Source organism: Papaver somniferum, chromosome 6 (genome assembly GCF_003573695.1).
Source record: "Papaver somniferum cultivar HN1 chromosome 6, ASM357369v1, whole genome shotgun sequence".
Lineage (NCBI taxonomy): Eukaryota > Viridiplantae > Streptophyta > Magnoliopsida > Ranunculales > Papaveraceae > Papaver > Papaver somniferum.
This window is the reverse complement of record NC_039363.1, coordinates 31,127,708-31,134,303: the sequence shown is the minus strand read 5'-3', so window position 1 is coordinate 31,134,303 and position 6,596 is coordinate 31,127,708. Positions and strand designations below refer to the sequence as shown.

The 6,596-nt window shown below is 36.0% G+C and overlaps 1 long non-coding RNA gene across 12 annotated transcripts; it reads left to right on the top strand.

The window, feature by feature from the left end:
* Positions 1-2,551: 2,551 nt before the first annotated feature.
* On the top strand, positions 2,552-5,851 carry LOC113287248. Of its 12 annotated transcripts, XR_003329897.1 has the most exons (9): positions 2,552-2,842; positions 2,933-3,032; positions 3,671-3,721; positions 3,808-3,880; positions 4,222-4,658; positions 4,745-4,856; positions 5,004-5,072; positions 5,173-5,241; positions 5,368-5,851. It is a non-coding gene; the product is annotated as an uncharacterized LOC113287248 (long non-coding RNA). The 12 variants fall into 12 exon arrangements; XR_003329896.1 differs by having other exon boundaries at positions 3,671-4,658; XR_003329892.1 differs by having other exon boundaries at positions 2,552-3,032; positions 3,808-4,658.
* The last annotated feature ends 745 nt before the right edge of the window (positions 5,852-6,596 follow it).

Genomic DNA, 6,596 nt, shown 5'->3' with positions numbered 1-6,596 from the left:
CCTAATCCCATCTCAAAATCAAAACCCATGTATCAGATCTAAAAGAAAACCCCTCTTTATAACCCTGGATTTAACCAAAAACAAACCCTCATCTCATTTCAGCTCACTTATTTTCTGTATGAGAAGGAGATTTATAGCCTTCATATCCATACAACTCTCATCACCGAGTCAAGCCTGCCTGATTTCATAACCTAATCCCAACCGCATCTTTGATTCAAAACCCATCTCAGAATCAAAATTTTATATCGCCTAATTTTGTAACCCTATGTTTATAAATCAAACATAATCTTCCAATAATCCAATTTTTTTAAAACCCTACATATCAGAAATCAAGGGTTTTATCTCAACAAAACCCCCATGTATTTTTTTCCCTACTCAATCTGTTTGTGGAGTTGCTGAGGATGATTGGTGGAGATGTCGATAAAGTCAGTGTAGAAGTCGTCGATGTTACTGGTGGTGGTGCTCTTTTTTTGTTGGAGTTGATGGAGGATGTGTTAATGATGGAGGTGAACTTCGGTGTTAGTGATAGAGGTCAAATCCGTTGATTTGGTGGTGACGATGAGCATATTTGGTGGTGCTGGTAAGTGTGGGTAATAAGTAGACATAGTATTTGATAAATTGTCTTAGAGAAATGTTGGGATACCAACACCGATTAGGAATATTAGTTATTTTAGGAATGAGTATGTGTTTCCTTATTTGTTATTTGCTTAGTATTCAAGCTAGGTTTTCTATATAAATTCATAGTTTTTTCTAGCGTTTATGGTATCAATCAAATCAATATAATTAATGAGATTTTCTTAAACCCTTGGCTAATCCCCAATTCAAAGGATTTCTATCTTTTTTCTATCGTTTTGGTCTCGAATCCTAACATCTGGTACAGAGCCAGCGATCTAAAACCACTCTTCCACCCCAATTTTTTTTCCCCTAAACCATCTTCCGCTACTCCGTTCAAAAAAAAAAAAAAAAAATTACCGTGAAATTGTGAACAAAGTACGGTACCACCAAGAGGGCTTCACCAATTACTAGTCGGGTAAGTTTTGATTGTTGGACTATCTAAGATTTGCTGCTGTTCCTTTCATTAATTATCAAGCACAAACAATACAGTACCTCAGTTTCCGCGATAGTGGTTATTCAAGTTTTTGCCTCCTGTTAATTAGCTGCTCGTTACCCACTAATACCGGGTGAGTTTGGGTCCTTGTTCCTTCTGTCAAGCAAGTTTTTCTCTTGGACTCCGACAATGACGGTGAAAAACTTAGAAGAACAAATCGTTGTATTAAATAAGAATTTGGAATCAGTGCTTGCCGAGATGAAAGAAGATCGTCAAAAAGCTATTGAAGATCGGCAAAGGGCCACTGTAGCTTTGGAATCTAGTGCAACCTTTTTCCAAACTCAACAACATAATATTGCTGAGAACATCGCGGAGAAGAATGACGAGAAGGTTGACACACAAAATAAGAATGGTGAGAAGGATGACACACAAAATTCAAATGGTAATAATGGTCGAGTTGGTACTGCTCCTATCATTCGTGCAAGCCAGATTAATTTGAAATTTCCTGTATTAAATGGAACTGATCCGGAAGGATGGATTTTCAAGGCCGAACAATATTTTTCCTTGGTTGGTGTACAAGAGGCTAAAAAGGTAAGTATGGCTGATGTCCATCTCGAGGGGGATTCTATATCTTGGTATCGTTGGATATCTAGCTCCTTAGGACAATTAACATGGGAACAGTTTTATCATACAATTCGAGCACGTTTTAGTTCACGGAAATATACTGATCCATGTGCCAGCCTCTCTAAGTTAGGGCAAACAGGTTCAGCTCGTGAGTTCATTACTGAATTGGAAAAATTGCTTAACTTTGTTCCCGATATGCCAGAGTCACATCAAATTAGCATTTTTCTTTCGGGACTTCGTGAAGATATAAGTGCAGGTGTTCGTATGCTTCGTCCTTCGAGCTTATCTGAAGCTTTTGATTTGGCAATTCGTCAAGAGGAAGCTATCGATGCAACATCAAGGTTCAAAGCTACAAAATCTATACAAGCTGCATCAAAACCTGTTACGACAACTACATCTACTACAGTTCCAGTACGTCGAATTTCTAAGTTCGAGCAGGAAGAAAGGAGAAAGCAGGGTTAGCTTTCATTGTGATGAAGCTTATACACCTGGTCATTTATGCAAACGGGCAGCCCAAGTGTTACTGTTGGAAGCTGATGATGATGTTTTCATAGTAAACTATTCTAACGATCCAACTTGAGGACAAGTTTCGTTTCGAGGGGTTGGGGATGTTGGGAAACCAACTATATTTTTAGGCTAGATATATTTTAGCAAATTATTTATCTATGTTTTATTTTAGTTTTCATCCAACTTGAGGACAAGTTGTGTCTCAAGAGGTTGGGGATGTTGGGATATCAACACCGATTAGGAATATTAGTTATTTTAGGAATGAGTATGTGTTTCCTTATTTGTTATTTGCTTAGGATTCAAGCTAGATTTTCTATATAAATTCATAGTTTGTTCTAGGGTTTATGGTATCAATCAAATCAATATAATTAATGAGCTTTGCTTAAACTTTTGGCTAATCCCCAATTCAAAGGATTTCTATCTTTTTTCTATCGTTTTGGTCTCGAATCCTAACAAGAAATTTCTAAGTTTCGTGATTTTACTCATGTTAAGAAGAGAACTGCATTGAAATTTTCTGAATTCTAAAGTTTTGTTGTTGTTGCTTAGAAAGTTTTGATGGGAAGATTCTCACATTGAGAAAAATAGAGATACATTCTGTCTCAAAGCCAGTGGAAGTACCTGTAATGATAGACTGATTCTGCTGAATCTTCCAACAACACTTAGGTAATACCCCTTTTCTTTTCTTTTCTTTTCCATTTTTTTTCCTTTCTAGACAACCTTTGTTTACATAGTCTAATAAGGAGGAAAAAATAGATTGGGGATCTGTTTTTTAATACAATGCGGGAACTTGCAATTGATGATACTTCTACTTTGAAGGATAATGTTATTATCATCAGTGTGGTTGGAATGACAGGTATTTATTACTTTATCTAATTGTTAAGGTTTGTTTTTGTTTGCAATGTGTAAATGTGATTTTTGGGTTATAGTTGGTGTGAATTCTTTGTATAGCTAGGTAGTAGGTAAAAAATTGTTTGTGGATTGCTTGGTTCGTCATACAAGGGCATTAAACATATGGAAATCGTTTGTCAATTTTGATCCAACAGTTGTAATTTTTTAGGTGGTTGGTACACCTTGTTCGAACAATGTTGTACGCCTGTAGCATGCTGGACAAGACCAGATTGCTTTTGTTGTTTGGATTTTAACTAAACTGATGTGGCTTGTCATAAATTCTACTGTTGTTCTGTTTTATGATCCACACTTAAGTTTGACTATACTGATGCAATTCTGTAATGACCTGTCTCAGCAAACTCGAGAACTTACCGACTTGCATTGAATAAATAGTAAGGGACCACTGTTAACTGCAAATTAGAAATTTTCTCCCACTCGTTTTATAGATCCTTATTAGACTTGTGTTTACTTGATAGTGCCAAAATGACAATTGTAATCTATATAATATTATGATTTAGAGTTGATATGTGTGCTCAATATGAATGCTTTCTTATGTTCTTCATTTAAATATTATGACATTTGTTTGTTCCATGTATTGAGAAGGCTTGAAGAGCGAGAAGTTGACTTAGATCAACTCCTACTGTTCGTCTCCTGGTAGTTTTGTGACTCTTTGGTGTTTAGTTACTTATACATTTACTTTCTGAGAATCAAGGTACTGATGGTGTTGTAATATTTTTCAGATCCACTCTGCTGCAACCGTCTTAGAAGAACAATAATTTAGTGAAATATGATCAGAAAAGTGGGTCTTTCTAGGTAACTGACCTTGATCTTTTTACTAGACAGTACTATATAAGCCACGGAACCATATTTATTTACTATGCCAATACCATCAATGGATGATATCGAGCCTTGTTGGGTGTTCTTACCCAGCAAAAAATGTAAATATGTGACAGTGAAACAAGATGAGACTTGCGGAGCATTTAAACCTTGTACCTATTTCTGCAAAAGAAAGCTTGGAGAAACCCAGTGCCAAATAAATGTTTTGCTCGAAGGCTACATTTCACAACTGAAGCTTGAAGGCTCGCACTGGCTTCCAGTATCTAATCTTAAATCTTGCTTTGATGGTTTACTTGTGCATCATTTTCTCTTTGTAGAGCGCTGGATGTATTATTCTAGCAGTTTTCGAGATTGCATTGTAAAGAGGATGGGCGCAAGTAGCTGAAAAATCTTTGAACTTGTGCAAGTTGGTTGGTAAGCAGATGTAGAATTTATCAACTTCCTTGTTGTGTTGCCAGTGAAGTCAATATTATGGTTCAGATATGTATCGAAAGCCTGGTGCAATTTACTGGAAGACTCTAAGTTTGTGAAAAAACACCTTAACCATGCAATTGAAAGGACCATATTCAGTGTGACGGTGTCAGAATCTCATATTTCATCACACATCAGAGTCAAGCTTCCAAAGATCCACGTACGCGTTCATACTTCAGTACTGCTGGAAGTGTGACTTTTATCACTCAATCACAAAGCCGGGACTGTAGTCTCTCTGTCCATCTGAGTTTATATAGAAGTTTATGTTTTGGGAATAATCAACGTAAGCGACATGATTTTTTTTTGTCCACCAGTCTGTTTAGGATTTCTTAGAGTACTTGAAATAAAACTAAGTTTTTTTCTCTGCAGTACTTCAATCAGATCTTAGCTGTTGTACTTGAGGTGCTTGGCGATTCTGTTACCTCAATTAGGGAATTTGCTCTTTCTGTGATGGTTCAAACTTCAAATGCTTAATTATCAGGTTAGTGACATCTTGTTCTGCTACTTTGTTAGTTGGCTTGGTTAGTTTATAATGAAGCTCATCCATTATATGGAAGATTGAGGTTGGAATTTTTAGCGTCATGCTTCTTACTGTATGAGTAATAATTCTCATTTCATTTGTCATTAGGTTTCAAGTGAAGCAAAGAAGTGTTTAACATTAGTTTTGTCTCAGTATGATCCATTCATATGCCTAACTGTAAGTTAATATGTTTCATGTGTATAAACTTTCCAGTATTTCCTAGTAAAACCTACTTTAGCTGTGCCTAAACACTTCTCATTTAATTGAGGTTTTGCAGGTTACTATGCCATTATTAGTCAGTGAAGATGAGAAGACTCTCATTACTTGCATTAACTGTCTGACCAAGGTATCTTTTGTTCAGCTCTTGTTACATACCCCTATGTGCTTCCTGAATATCCTAATATTTCTGCTGAATTTTTTGACCTGATGTGATATATAGCACAAGTAAATTAATAATAATTTTTTTTACCAGGTGTGAAATTGAATTATCCTACTCAATGGTTTCGCAGGCTGGAAGATCACACTTCTACGGTTAGAGCCTTAGCTTAGTGCCCATTCCAGGCTTACTTGCTTGCTTCTGGTGGAGGTGCAGCTGATGGATGGTAGTTAACCTTTTTAAGTTAACTTGAATATATCCTTAACGAGTTTCGAAACCCAAACCTAGGTGCTATAAATTCTGTAAGTTCTGTTGCTTATTGGAAAGAGTTGTCTATTTTAAGTTTTGTAAAATGCAATTTCACAACCAATTGTATGCACCGACCAATCAAAAACTCTGAATTGCCAGGGGTTAAATTATGAGGGCATTGGTAGTGCTGGTGTGAAAAAGATTGTTAAGTATAAAGCTTATTAAAAACTGAAGCTGACTGATTTATATTAACTGATGTTTGATCTTTCAAATTCAGAAACTTGGGTTCTTGAGCTAAGTTAGGTAATCTGAAATTTAGTGGTATTCTGTAGATTGTTGTTTCTTTTTCAAATCACCCCCATTTATTCTATGGGTTTGTGTTTACACTTCTAGAGTTTGAAAAATTAATTGATGAGAAATTTATGTTCTTGATGGTGATGTAAAAATGATAAATCAAATGTTCTTGATGGTGAATATTCAGGTGCAGAAATCTGCCGGAATTATTGTCGGAATTTTTTTTTGGTACCTGTAAATAGTTTGTAACGTATATACATGTTGCTAAAATTAGTATAATACGTTGCCTAAATTAATGTAACCGTTGCACGAATTTAGGAATCCGTTGCTCAAATTGCAAAATAAAACGTTGGTAAACAGGTTGACCAACGTTTATACGTTTCACAAATTAATTTGTGCAACGGATTTTGGCGTTGCACACAAATTTGCTACGCCATATTACCAACCGATATAAGCGTTTGTTAAATTCATTGCAACGCGTATATCTGTCGCAAATCGGCTGTTTTGGTGTAGTTATTGATATCGAAATATCACCACGTTGTCATCCGTATGCAAAAACAAAAGAATAACAACACACCTCAACCTTTACCAGAGAAAGGTTGAAAACCGGTTTTAACAATTGCAAGCAAAAGTTGAAAACCGTCGAAACACATATGCTTTTATGCTAAACCAACACTGATTCAACATATTGTGACTTTTTCACATATTGTTTCTATCAGAACCCCTCATGATCCTTTGATAAAGCCTACCTACTAGGGCTAGAACTTAATCCCGCTAAATCA